The sequence below is a fragment of the Oryzias latipes genome, chromosome 4 (genome assembly GCF_053564925.1).
Source record: "Oryzias latipes strain Hd-rR chromosome 4, Olatipes_Hd-rR_3.1".
Lineage (NCBI taxonomy): Eukaryota > Metazoa > Chordata > Actinopteri > Beloniformes > Adrianichthyidae > Oryzias > Oryzias latipes.
Window position 1 is genome coordinate 35,565,360 of NC_136240.1, and position 13,092 is coordinate 35,578,451.

At 41.3% G+C, this 13,092-nt stretch overlaps 1 protein-coding gene and 1 long non-coding RNA gene across 4 annotated transcripts in view; one reads left to right on the top strand and one right to left on the bottom strand.

Annotated features, from left to right (window-relative positions):
- LOC144991972 (uncharacterized) overlaps positions 1 to 13,092 on the bottom strand; it is a 60,128-nt gene that overhangs the window by 17,125 nt on the left and 29,911 nt on the right. The gene's annotated exons all lie outside the window — the stretch shown is intronic.
- LOC110013681 (uncharacterized) lies at positions 3,260 to 6,411 on the top strand. Of its 2 annotated transcripts, none has more exons than XR_013655677.1 (7): positions 3,260 to 4,240; positions 4,446 to 4,499; positions 4,589 to 4,625; positions 4,722 to 4,775; positions 4,854 to 4,898; positions 4,987 to 5,066; positions 6,201 to 6,411. It is a non-coding gene; the product is annotated as an uncharacterized LOC110013681 (long non-coding RNA). The 2 variants fall into 2 exon arrangements; XR_013655678.1 differs by having other exon boundaries at positions 4,987 to 5,031.

The following is a 13,092-nucleotide window of genomic DNA, read 5'->3' on the forward strand; positions in this document are numbered from 1 at the left end:
AAAGTGTGTGTGTGTGCGGGGGGGGTGTTAATCAGTGTGTTTGCTCCTCAGGGCAAACTGGGCCCCCTGGGGGTAAAGGGGCTTTTGGGAATTAAAGGGCCTCCAGTAAGTGAAGGACTAGTTCAAAAATGCAATCAATGCTTAAGAGAAATGGTAACTAAATGTGATGCTGCCAGGGTCATCAGGGGCCATCGGGGGTCAGAGGAGCCACTGGACCACAGGTGAGGGGACAATGACCTGCTTTCTCTTGAGTCACTGATCGACTGTTTGACCTAAAACAAACAACTGCATATCATATTTTTGAATCATTTGATGCATGATTATGTTGTGTGTGTGTTTTTGTCATTTTTTGTCTTTCTTTTTAAAATTGGAAAATGTATTTTTGTTTAGCACTTTGAGTTATGTCAGTCAGAAAAGTGCTCTACAATAATAATTTGATTTGATTTTCTTTTTCATTTGATTTGCTTTGATTGCTCAGGGGGAGCGTGGTCCCCGTGGAGCTTTGGGGTTTCCTGGTGTCCTCGGCCCTCAGGTAATAAACTCAGACGTGCTGAGGACTATCGGCTCAGTCTTTAACTCAACTCTGAATATTTGAATAATCGTTTGAGAAATTCCTGCACAGGGTGATCCTGGACAACAGGGATCAAAAGGTCCCAAAGGCGATCCTGTGAGTGTGCTGAAAAGCAAAGTGGAAATTAAAAGAAAATACAAGAGGAAAATGATATAGTATAAGTCAATCTGCATGTCTGTCAGGGGGAAATGGGCGATGAAGGTGAAATTGGAGAGCCTGGTCCTCCTGGTTTAAATGTAAGTTAAAACATTGAGAGCAGATCAAAACTGGTGGTCATCTCCGCTTAAATGAGTCTTTCTTTGTTCTTGTCTTTTGATGAGGGGGTCATTGGAAACCCTGGAAAGCCTGGACCCTCAGGTGATCCCGTAAGATTGCTTAAAACCATTGAATTACTCCTGAAATGGTTGCATCATTAATCATACCTGGACAAAATGACTACTCCTGATGGTAGATGGTGTTCAGCTCTGAATGTCTCTCCCAGGGAGCCACAGCCAGACGAGGGGAGAACAGCGACCCAGGGTTTAAGGGGGACCAGGTGGGTTTGTTCCATCTGTGTGGTCTCTCTTTTCCAACGTTGAATAATTTATCCAGATTAATACATCTTTGAAAGTTGTTATTACCATAGGGACTGCCAGGTCCTCCAGGAACACAGGGACCTAAGGGGCGTCCAGGGCCAACCGGGTTGCAGGGACTGGCAGCGCCAAAGGGGCCACCAGGACTTCCAGGACCCACTGTGAGAGAAATGAACTTTAAATTTTAAATTATGGTTTCCACATCAAATTAGCAACATTTTTTTTTCAATCTGAGGCCATGTTTCTTGACTGGAGAAAGGTAGTTTTTCCCTCTCTGGGTGGGTCGAGTGCCCCTCCCCAGGTGGAGAAGTTTAAATATATCATTTTCATGAGTGAGGGAAGACCGGAGGGAGGAGATCCACTGACGGATTGGAGCAGTCGATCTATGTTGAACTTTGGTCATGAGCTCTGAAAGAAGCTCTGCAAAATGTCAAGCGGTGCGCATCTTGTAAGTCTGGTTCCAGGTTTTTCCTTCACACCACTGTTCCGATATATGACTGACCTGGTGTCCTATGGCTCCAGCCAGGGACAAATTTCATTTCTCCTCCACTATCAACTTTCAAACGGACGTTTTTATAAAAAGGATGCAATCTATGCGTCACTACCTAATTTATGATTGGGTGTTCAATAGGTGCCATTTTGTACGTTCAGCCCTAAAACGGTCGAACAAACTCACATAGAGATGCGTGAACGCAAGAGTTTTGAACGTGGAAGCCCGAAATGCTCATGTACGCACGTTGGCGTGCATTTACGTAGACTTTTAATTGAAAGCGGTCACTTGAACGCGTATTTCTGAGGGTGGTGTGAGACAGATTTTACTGTTACAACAGTAGCTTTTGACACACGAGGTGTACATTTGAATAAACCCCTTTTGTACTTGAGGCTAAGCTTTATTTTTATATTATATATGCGTGCGTTTCTTTTTCAAATCAAAATATTTTTTGGGATCTGTCTTAAGATTTGCAGATTTTAGGCACTGCAATTTTTCCATTTCATTGTGGCAGGGATTTGACGGCACCATGGGGGAGCAAGGAAAGCAGGGAGACAAAGGACCAAAGGTAATTTAGTGAAAATGGACACACACATCGCAAACTGCAAAATGACATAATATGTGTTTGTGCACACTTGATGATCTGTATGTGCTCTGATGCAGGGAGGTCAAGGACCAACTGGTGTCGGAGGAAATCCTGGCCCTCGAGGTGACAAGGTAGACCTTTTACTTTACAAACTTCAGTGATGCGAGTGATAGTCTTCATGAAAGTTCAAAAAAAAAATCAAACTGGAAATGGACTTTAGGATAAAAAGTCTTTGTTGCGTTCAGGGTCGGAGAAGGTAGAGAAGGATTTTCTGGACTGCCTGGTCCCATTGTGAGTATGCACATGAATATATGTGAGGTGTGTTTAATATTAGAACTGGATACTGTCTGACAGCAATTTGGTGATGTTTTCTGTTTGCAGGGAGAGAGCGGGAAATCAGGAGAGGCGGGGCTTGAAGGAGAATGTGGTACTAAGGTTTCTGTCTGGCTGCATTGCTTTTTCTATGATGTGTTTCAATACATTTAAGACATAAAACCAAGGATACACAGACACAGATTTAGCTGTGTCTTTGAACATAGTAAGATTTCAAATCATTTTAATGGCTGTTGAGGAGTATACATGCTTAACAGTTTGCTTCATTAAGTTCATTGTGTCTGTGTGGTGTTGGGTCAGGGTTTGGCCGGCCACCCAGGAGTAACAGGATTCAAAGGCTCTAAGGTAAGATCAGATCAAAAATATGACAATTCTTCTAATTAGTACCAGGTACAACCAGCCCTATTTCCAGTGGAAAAAAGACTTTTACAGTCCAGTTTCATTGTACTTGGGGGTAGTTTTTGTGGTAAATTCATGGTAAATACCATGAAACATACAGCGAGTGCAGACCTAAAGGTCCAGGTACTTGTACACTGTACACTGTAAGTACTGTATTGTAAAAAGAAAGCGTTACCCATTTGTTTACACTCTCTCACTAGCTTACAGCCCCTCACACCCCCAACCCAACATTACCTAAAATTCTAAAAACACTACCGACCTGTAATACTGTACATGTTTACATAAAGCTACTTTGCCTTTCTCCTGCTCCCTTTAGGGGGCGACACAGCGAATCCTCTAACCTTCTCCTCTCCACCTTCCTCTCTCACTCCAACTTCCCCCCTGTCCTCCTTCTCTACATCCACAAACCTCCTCTTTGCTTTTCCTCTCCAACCTCAGCCTCCTTTCACCAACATCATCACTGTCCCTCCTCTCAAACCAGCTCATCTCAAACACCTACCATGAGTGGATGGATTCATTCATGATCCTATCCATCATTGTCATTCACAAAGAGAACCTCTACGACTTCATCTCCACTATCTCCATCTTTAAATCTTGTATCTGCATCAGAGTCTCCAAACCGACAACATGGCTGCTCTGCCTGCAGTTCTTCTACACCTTTCCTTTCGTCAAACCGAAAGCTTCCTCCACCCGTTCCAACCTGCTTGCAGACGCCTCTTCACCTCTTTCTCAAACCCTCTGTCGTTCTGGACTGTTAAGCCCTTGACGTCCTCCACCTTCTTCACACTTGACTTTTTCTTTTTTCACTTTTTGAACTTTATAAGATAAATCTTTTCCGAATGTTCCAGTTCTTGAGACATAAATTATGACATCTATCTGCTGACATGTACCCGACTGAGCTTTGCAGTGCAGACACACTCATTCTGACACACTTGGAAATGAGAAAAATAACAGTTTTTAATAGACAATTCATCCAGATGTAATCAGATGTAAGTAGGGCATTGAAAAACATGCAGACACACCATCTTTGATGCTTGGAGTACCCGCTCCTGATTTCAACCAAACATCTGATCATTTACCACCCACTACCGGACAGTTTGTATGTAGATTGTTGTATTTGCTATTTAGGACAACTGTCCAGTTTTCCTACTTGGAAATTTGCAAATATCTGAAAGAAATGAGATCTTAAGGAAATCAGGAGTGGAAGACATCAATAATTCCAGTTTCTTTCTCAGGGATCTATCGGTAAAAACGGACTGAAGGGGGAGCCTGGATTACCAGGATCAAAAGTGAGCTTACCTCCATGATAATGCCAACCTGATATCGTCAAAGCTCTGTCACAGATAATTGAGGAAAAATATACTCTCTTAACAGAATAACATTACTTCATACCATTACTCTGAGCAACTTATTAAAAGAAACATCTGAGTTACCAAAATTATTGAGTGTGGAGAAGTTTGTAACGAGTTACAAATAATGAAACGATTTCTGCAGGGATATCCTGGAAAACTGGGATCTCCAGGAATCCAAGGGCCTGTAGGAATGAATGTGAGTGACTACTAAAACTTGAATGCATTTACATCACATAAACTTGTAGAAAAATTGGGATGTTAATCGAGCAAAAACTCTGGTGGTAGAGGAATGCAGGGCAGACGAGGAGAGCCAGGAGACAAAGTGAGTTCTCATCATCCCCATATGTTCTCCAACTGTGTCATCTGACTTCAATTTGGGGTCAAGATCCCGCTGAAAACTATCACTGACGTTCTATAGGGGGCTGAAGGTAAACGTGGCATACATGGACTGGAGGGAAATAAAGGCTCAAAGGTATTTGAAGTTTCTTTTTTGTCTGAGAAGATCAAAATGTGACTTTATTTGTCAAACTAATCTAAAATGTCCCTGAAGGGTAAAAGGGGTAAAAGAGGACCAAAAGGAAAACAAGGCTCCCCAGTGAGTAAATCAGCTGTTTTTTCTCAGCCATCATAACTGTTGTAGATTTTCTTTCAGTGCAGTCATGCTCCTGCAATTTGTGCTTTAGGGTGAGATGGGCTCACCTGGACCGAAAGGATACAGAGGACCTCCTGTAAGATGATTGGGACCATTTCTCTGCTCCAAACAGTAAAACTAAATTACAATGATTTTCAATATTAAACAAACATAGGTTTTTGCTTCTTTTTTTAATTTTTTTAATTCACCCTGGTTTCACCTTTTCTATCCGCCGCTTTCCGTCAGACGCTACAGAGCTATACCAACTAGAACAGACCTAGGAACAGTTTTTTTTCCTAAAAGCTTTCTGTTTACTAAATGTCAATTATGCACTTGAATCTTTTGAATTGAATTTTCTGCCCACTTTAAAGAAATGTCCCTGAATCTAATTATGCCATGTATAATGACAATAAGGCCTTTTATTCTATTCTATGTACATATTATTATATTATATTATATTATGTCTGTGTTTCAAACTGAACCTCTTTTGAAATGTGTTTTCCATGTTTTCACAAATTCAAAAACATGCATGTAGGTCAAACTATCAGAATTAAATACATTTTTAAAGTAGGAGACTTGGAGGTTTTTTATTTGTTTTGGTTTTGCAACTCTCAATATTCAACCCAACAGAAATAAAACAGATTCTTTTCTTAATCTTCCATCGATCTGTGGTCCTTCAATGACGAAAGCAACCACAAAAACCAGATAAATCAGCTGTTGACCCGGAGCAAACCACTCCATGCCGTCATGATTTGGATAAACTTTACTCTACAGAGCAGTAATGCATAAAAATGCTGGTTCTTCCCTCTTGGCTTTTGTCAGTCGCTTGTTTTCTACAGACATGAAAAATGTTGCTTTTAAAGAGGAAACGTTTTAATAATAATTAAAGGAGTGTTGCTAATTTCCTGGCTGACAAGAGTCCCCTTGTGATGGGCGCTGACAGACTGAGAGGCAAACAGAAAGTGTCTTTCATTCCGGTTCGCCACAGTCTCGGTTAGTCATCAGATCAGCTCTAGTCTCAGCTCGGGTCACCAGGTCTGGTGGTGGGGTGATGATCCAGACTGTCTGTCTGCAGCATTTGGCTCTTTTTTAGAGGAAGAGCAGGAACAAACCATGTCGGGTTCATTTCTCTCGCCTTCGTTAGAGAAGATGCTCCATATGGATCAAAAGATCAAATGAAAACAATTGCCTCAGATGGAAATGCTTCTTCTGAGCAGCAGACCTTCAAGATAAATTGTAAATATTCGTTTCACTTTGTTTCCACAGGGTGAAGATGGAATGAAAGGACTGACTGGAGCTGTTGGTGTTGAAGGCGATAAGGTAGCTCCAGTTACCTTCAGCAGCAGGAACCAGATGAGCATCAGTTGTCAAATCACCGCGATTTTATGTTTTACTTTTTCAATTACTGATACGAAGCCCATTGAGACGACTGTTGTTGTGAATTTGGGCTATACAAATAAAATTAAATTGAATTGAATTGACATGGTCACATGAGTCACTGCCATCCTGGTGGGCCCTGGCACTGTCTTTATTATGTTTTCTGCAGACAGGTTTGTCTGTCGCATATTTGGGGATGAAGACCAATGTACTTCACCATTCTTTGATATGAATGTCTTGCTTGGAGGAACAGGAATAGCAAATTTTCTCATCTGGTTCAAAATGAGAATCATTAGAATCAAAATTTAGCTCAAGATAGTCTTCTGATCATGATCATTGATTACTTCCAGAGCCTCCTGGACTGTCATCGTTCTGCTTCTGCTGCTCATTTTCTAAAGGTCTGCCTGACAGAGTGTAATGTTGGAAGGACTCCCATGCAGAGAATCTTTTATATGTTTTGCCCTTCCCTTGTTGAGTGTCCACTGAATGTGGGTTGAGTTTTCCTGCGAGAACATAAATGGTTCCTGTCAAAAGTCATAACACCTATGCACATGTGTGTGTGTGTTTGTGTGTGTGTGTGTCTACGTGTGTGATTGGGGTGAAATATGTCTCACAGCTGCAGGAAAACAATACAACTTATAATAAGACATCCTTGTATCTCCAGTTTGACTGCCGGGTCAAATTGACCTGAACAGTATCTATGTGATATAAACATGCAGGGGGGGGGGGGGGGGGGTTGCAAATATGTGAGATGAACCAAATTCATAATTTATGTTGATTACACTAATTAAGGCAAGCAGAAGAAGTTTCATGCTGAAAAAATACTTTTAACTATTTTTCCTTGATCGGGTCAATTTGACCCGCAACATAACAGGAGGGTTAACTCTGTGTTTACCACATTGATAAGTTCCCTATGGTTGTCTGTAGAATAGAATATATTTGTGTCATCAGCAAATGCTATGAGTTTCATAAGCTTTGAAACATTGAATATATCATTTATGTAAATATCGAATAGCAGCGGGCCCAGAATTGATCCTTGTGGGACACCACAAATTATCTCTTTGGTTTCTGATGTGTATTCATCAATCCTGACAAATCGTTTTCTTCCCGTTAAATAGCTTTTGACCCAAGTTAGTGCTAGTCCTCATGATTGAGAGTATCAAATGCTTTTTTTAGTCAATGAAACTTCCAGCTGCATATTTCTTTTTGTCCAAAGCATTTGTGATTTCCTCCACAGCATCAAAGATAACAATGAGGTTGATTTATTTTCTCAAAAACCATATTGGTTTTCATTTATAATTTTATGTTTTTCAATAAATAAAGCTAATTTATCATTGAATATTTTTTCTAAAGTTTGATTTGACATTCAATACTTTATTAATTTTTGGGAAATGAGCATGCTCGCTACAAACGGAGGTGGAATCTGCGGCTGAATGGTTTGGCTGAGAAGGATGGAGAAGACATCAGAGAAACCGTCATCGGCATCTTGACCAGGGTGGTTCCCATCGGCGCGGACCGGCCTGCGAGTGGCAGTTGACACGGTCCATCGGTTGGGAAGAAAGGGGAGCGCGGCGACTTCCAACAATATGTCGCGGTCGATAATCCTGCAGTTTGTGTCCAGAGTGGTCCGGGATGACGTGTGGAAACGGTCAAGAGAGGCGAGAGTCTGCAAGGAAATGCACGTCCACTTTAAAGAAGATTTCTCCAAGGAGGACAGGGAGGCGAGAGCCAAGCTGTGGCCGCTGGTCCAAGAGGCGAGGAAGAGGGGTCAGAGGAGGGGTACGCGCTGATCGACAATCGAAGAGTGGACCCACAATAGATTACAGTCAGTGAGAGTTAGTGTTCTGTCAGTTCATGTTCTTGGTGAAGAATGCTCATTGAATTGTCTGGTAAGGACAATTTTGTTCATTCCTGCACATCTTCTGCGGTTGCTGTGCTATAGCCTACGTGCACGATAGAACTTCCGGTTAACTTCCGTGTGTTGAGTGTCAGGCCGACAACTTCCTGTTGGTCGTGTTATTGTTGTGGGGAGTTTTGTTGAGTTGCTAGTTTTGAGTAAATATGAGCGGATTTCGGGTAAAAGAAAGTCGTTTGGTGTTTCAACGCGTGACAAAGACTTCACAACATTGTTGTGTACCCCTGTGTGCGAATTCGTCAAAGTACAACAGTACTATAAGCTTTCATAGCTTTCTAGTAGATGTGTCGGTGAGAGCCGAATGGATGGTAAGAGTACGGCGGGAGGACTTCACCCCAAGCAAGACGAGTCGTGTTTGCAGCAATCGGAAAGAAAATGCGTCATGTAAACACGACGTTCAGAATACTTTGCCCCGGTCAGACTCGTTCGGATCAAAATTTCTTTCCGATCGAGATAGGTGGGTTATACCGATCGTTTATCCGATCGTGGAGCATGTAAACGGTCATTCCGATCGTGTGTTGCTACTGCTCTGGTTACGTCATGCACAGACGGTGTTTCGCTGAGAGAAAGCTTTGGAGCTCATACGGGACCGACCAGCGGCTCTGCGGACGCCCCGCGTAAAGCGCCGCTCCGCTCTCGCCCCGCTGGCTCTCCCCTCTCTTTCACCCCTCACGAGGGGAGATGCGGGGGGGATGCGTGCCCACTGACGTCTGGACCCGGCATCCGAGCTCTGAGTTCGGGCTCTGGTGCCAGTGGACCGAGTGAACCTCGGTCCACTTAATGTGTTTGAGGGGAGGGTGCTTTGTTACGTGTGCGTTTTGTTGTTTTGTTATGTGTGAGAATTCGGACTGCGAGCCGTCCCGCCGCTCTGGGTTAGCGGCTGCCGGACTCACGAGGACAGAGCAGAGCACAGTGTGTGTGAGCTTTTCAGAGCAGAAATGCCACTCAGTCCTTAGAAAAATCACATGGAATTGTGTTTCCAGTTGTGCCCCGACAAAATAAAGGCTGATGTTATTCCTAGACATTTACGTGCAGCCAAACTGCAGATTGCAGTGTTTCCCGCATGGTCCTGGATTTTGTGTCCATCAAAAGGCTAATGTTGTTAGCCCGTGTTGTTAGCCTCTCCTGGGTTCTTCTTTCAGCTGCGTACTAGTTCTTCCACAAAAAAAGCACTGACCACACGGATTAAATATAAAATGATGAGCGAACAGGCTCTTCATAATATTCATAACATTAATAAAAGCACGTTTGGAAGATCGCCTCGTATATTACCGAACTGCTGCATAATGTGACAGGAAAGGTTTGTTAACGGGACACATTTCCCTTCCGGTATTTTCGACACTATATTTTTTCGACACGATATTTTGCCCATGTAACCACGCACTGGTCGACAATCCTGTACATGTTTTTCACGTTGATTTTCGGGAGACATTGAAGACAACAGGTGAATTATGCCATCTTTCGCAATCAAAATCTGCCGTGTCGCTGCTATAGAAGTCGCAAACCGGAAATGGTCGGCCTCACACTCAAGGCGGCGGAAGTAGAACTCCTTAGTTACGTGCACGGAGCCTATTGGTAATTCTTAAATGTTTTCTTTCATTTCTTTAAACACTAGGGGGCTTAAAAACAATGTTAAGTGAAAAGCTATTTTTTTAATTTGTAAGGAGCAGAAAGCAAAATGAGTTTTTTTTTGCAGGAAACCCATTCAGTTGAAGAAGATGTAAACTTCTGGAAATTACAGTGGGGTGATTCTATTTATGTCAGTCATGGGACCTCTCATTCAGCTGGTGTTATGATACTTTTAAACAAATTCCCGGGAAAAGTTATTAACCATTTTGGGGACACTTATGACAATTGGTTGATATTAATATTTGAGTTTAATGGAGAAATGTTTATTTTGGTTTGTGTATATGGTTATAATGAAAGAGCTAAAAACAAAACGCTCCTCTCAGACTTATGTAAACAAATTCTAGACCTTAAACACGCTCATTTAACTGCTTCAGTTCATTTCCTTTAAAAAAACAACAGTGTTTGTAACATGTTTAGTTTCCCTGCCCTTAGACCGCGAAGGGGGGTCTAAGGGCAGGGAAACAGACAGAAACATTCTTTTTGTTACAGATTTAACTGACGGTGATGGTAATTTATTGACTTTTTCTTCGTTTATAGATAAATACAGTCTCACCTGCAGCCTTAAAGAATTTAAAAAAGTATGTCGAGCTATTCCTGCTGCTTTGATTCATTTAATAAAGAACACTGTTTTTACTCCTCTTAGAACAATTATCTCATTACCAAAATTACAGATAAATGGATGTAATTTCTTAGATTTGAAACTAAATAACAATCTTTTGAACAACTTTTTAAAAGAAAAAAATTTATCATGTCCATAATCGAGCCTCTTTTAGATCATTCTCTTATTCCAACAGCCAATCTCTGTTAGTTAAAGCACACTCAAAGTACATTTAATGGCCTGTTCTGCCCAAAATAAAAGAAACTCATTTCAAAATAATAAATAGATATTATCCTGTCTCCGATTTTCTTCAAAGCAGATTTAAAGTTGACGTGGAATCTTGCATTTTTTTTTAACTCCAATGAGGAGACGCTGGAACATTTGTTTTTTTCATGTGATTACCCCAAGGAGTTCTGGACTCAAATAAGGAATTGGATTAATTTAAAACTGAACATTCCCCAATTTGGTATTTCTGATGTCCTGCTGTTTATGGAAAATATTGATGATTCTTTCTCAAATATCATTAATATCATCTTACTTTTAGCAAAATACCATATCCACTGTTGCAAGTGGAGAGGTTCCAAGCCCTCCTTCCTAGGTTTTATTAACGATTTTAAATTATATTATTCCTCACTGAAAAGGTTACAATCCTCGGTAGGTGTTAAAAAAATATCTAAACAAATTTCTTTGTGGCTTTTATTCTAGTTTCTGTCCTGTGCTATCATTTGGCTCCTGTTGTTTTTTATTTTATTTTTTGTAAGTGTTTTAACACTTTATGTTTATGACTGAGAGTATTTTCTACCCCCCTTAGTGTTTATGTATTTTGTGGTGTATTCCTACGGTGGCCGAGAACCGCCATTGCAGCAACAACAAAAAAGGAGCAAAAATAAAAAACTAGAAGCAAAAAAGAAAAATGAAATGCAAATTAAAAAAAGAAGCAGCAACCAAAAAAAAGAGGCAAAAATAAAAAACTACCAGCAAAAAATAAAAAAAGCGATGCAAAAATAAATAAATGCAAACATAAAAAAGCAATGCATCTAGAAAAATGGCTGCAATTTTTTTTTTCAACTTTATTGTACGAAACAGAAGTACAAAACAAAACACAATTTCACAAAATAAACTTCAGATATGCCAGGGGAGCATATTACATGCATTTTACATTAAGAAAGCCAAGACGAAAGTGGTCGGGCAGCTCTAAGTCTGCCAGGCAGCTAGCAGACCTGGGGGGTATTCCAGGAAGCATGTTTAATCTACCCTGACTTTAACCCTGAACTTTGGCTGAAATCCGCCTGAACTTGTTTACTCTGGGTTTGTCGGTTCCAAAAGACTGGAAATGAGTTAGCGTAATTACGCTCAGTGTTGCCAGATTGGGCGGTTTTCCGCCCAATTGGGCGGTTTTGGTTCTAAGTTTGCGGGTAAAAATGGCTTTGGGCGGGTATGCATAATTTGGGCGGTTTTAGGGTCTGTTCGGCGGGTTTTTCCCCCTCATGAATATAGAATAGCGGACTACATTAGGCTGGGTGGCTGTTGAAGTCTTATGTTCTGAAGCTCCGTGAACGCACCAGGTAGGCCTAATGGCCTCTCTGTCATCTAACCTGTTGTTGGGGGTTTGCCGCCCCGCCCCTCCTCTTAGAAGTTACGTTCTTTAAAGCTGACACCGCGGTCGCGTGTGGGTGGAGCTACGAGCTAACGTTATGGTCTGATCGCTGCATATCTGTGTGGACACGGAGAATGTGGAGAGATCAGGTTTATTATTTTGAAGAGTTCTACTTGGTAATCATCTTTCCATGTTTTAGTTCATAAATCATCCCAGAGAAAGTCTCTGCTTCAACTCCCGCAGGGAAAGCTACGTCTGAATGACGCCCGTGTTTCCATCTCTCTGACAGTTTGAAGCCAAAGCCCCTCCCCCACCTCTCTACCTGCTTTTCCTCTCCACCTGTTCACCTGTTCACATCCTCTGTAGCTCAGAGTTGTTTTCCTCCGCGCTCCTCAGTGTGTCCTACACAGAGAGCGCTAGATACGGTCATCATAGCAGCAGGTTGACACGGTAGTAGTCGGAGCGCGTTGGCGCAAGCGCAGCACAAGGATGGAAGAGGTTATACATAGGTTATAGCGGGTTCAGAAAATGAATGGAAGAAGGCCAGTCCGCTGAAGAAATATTTTTATACTGTACTCCTTTTATTAATTGTCTGAACTATCTTTGATTTTGAGAAATGTTTTATTTTGAAAAAGGGGAAAAAAATTCTACAAAAGCTGTATATTGCTGTTTCTCCCAATCACTCACAGAAAGACAGACAGACCGACAGACAGACAGATAGATATGATTGTGCTTTAAGACTGGACAGGTAGCTGTGAAAAAGCCAGTGGAGTAATATCCCCTTTCTACATCTGTGATTTGTGAATGTGTAATTCATTTGACTTGATCTCATTTTGCCCTAGGGTAACCCTAACCCTAACCCTAAAGAAAGCGTTTCTGCTTGGAAAAAAGAACAAAGTAAACGCACAAGTTTCTGAACTTATTTCCATTTTCCTTGTCATGCATATGTATATATAAATTATCACATTTTGCCAAAGTTTGTCTAAGTTTGAGCCGGCAGATATAGTCGTTTTTATAACAATAAAAATATTAAATTACCATA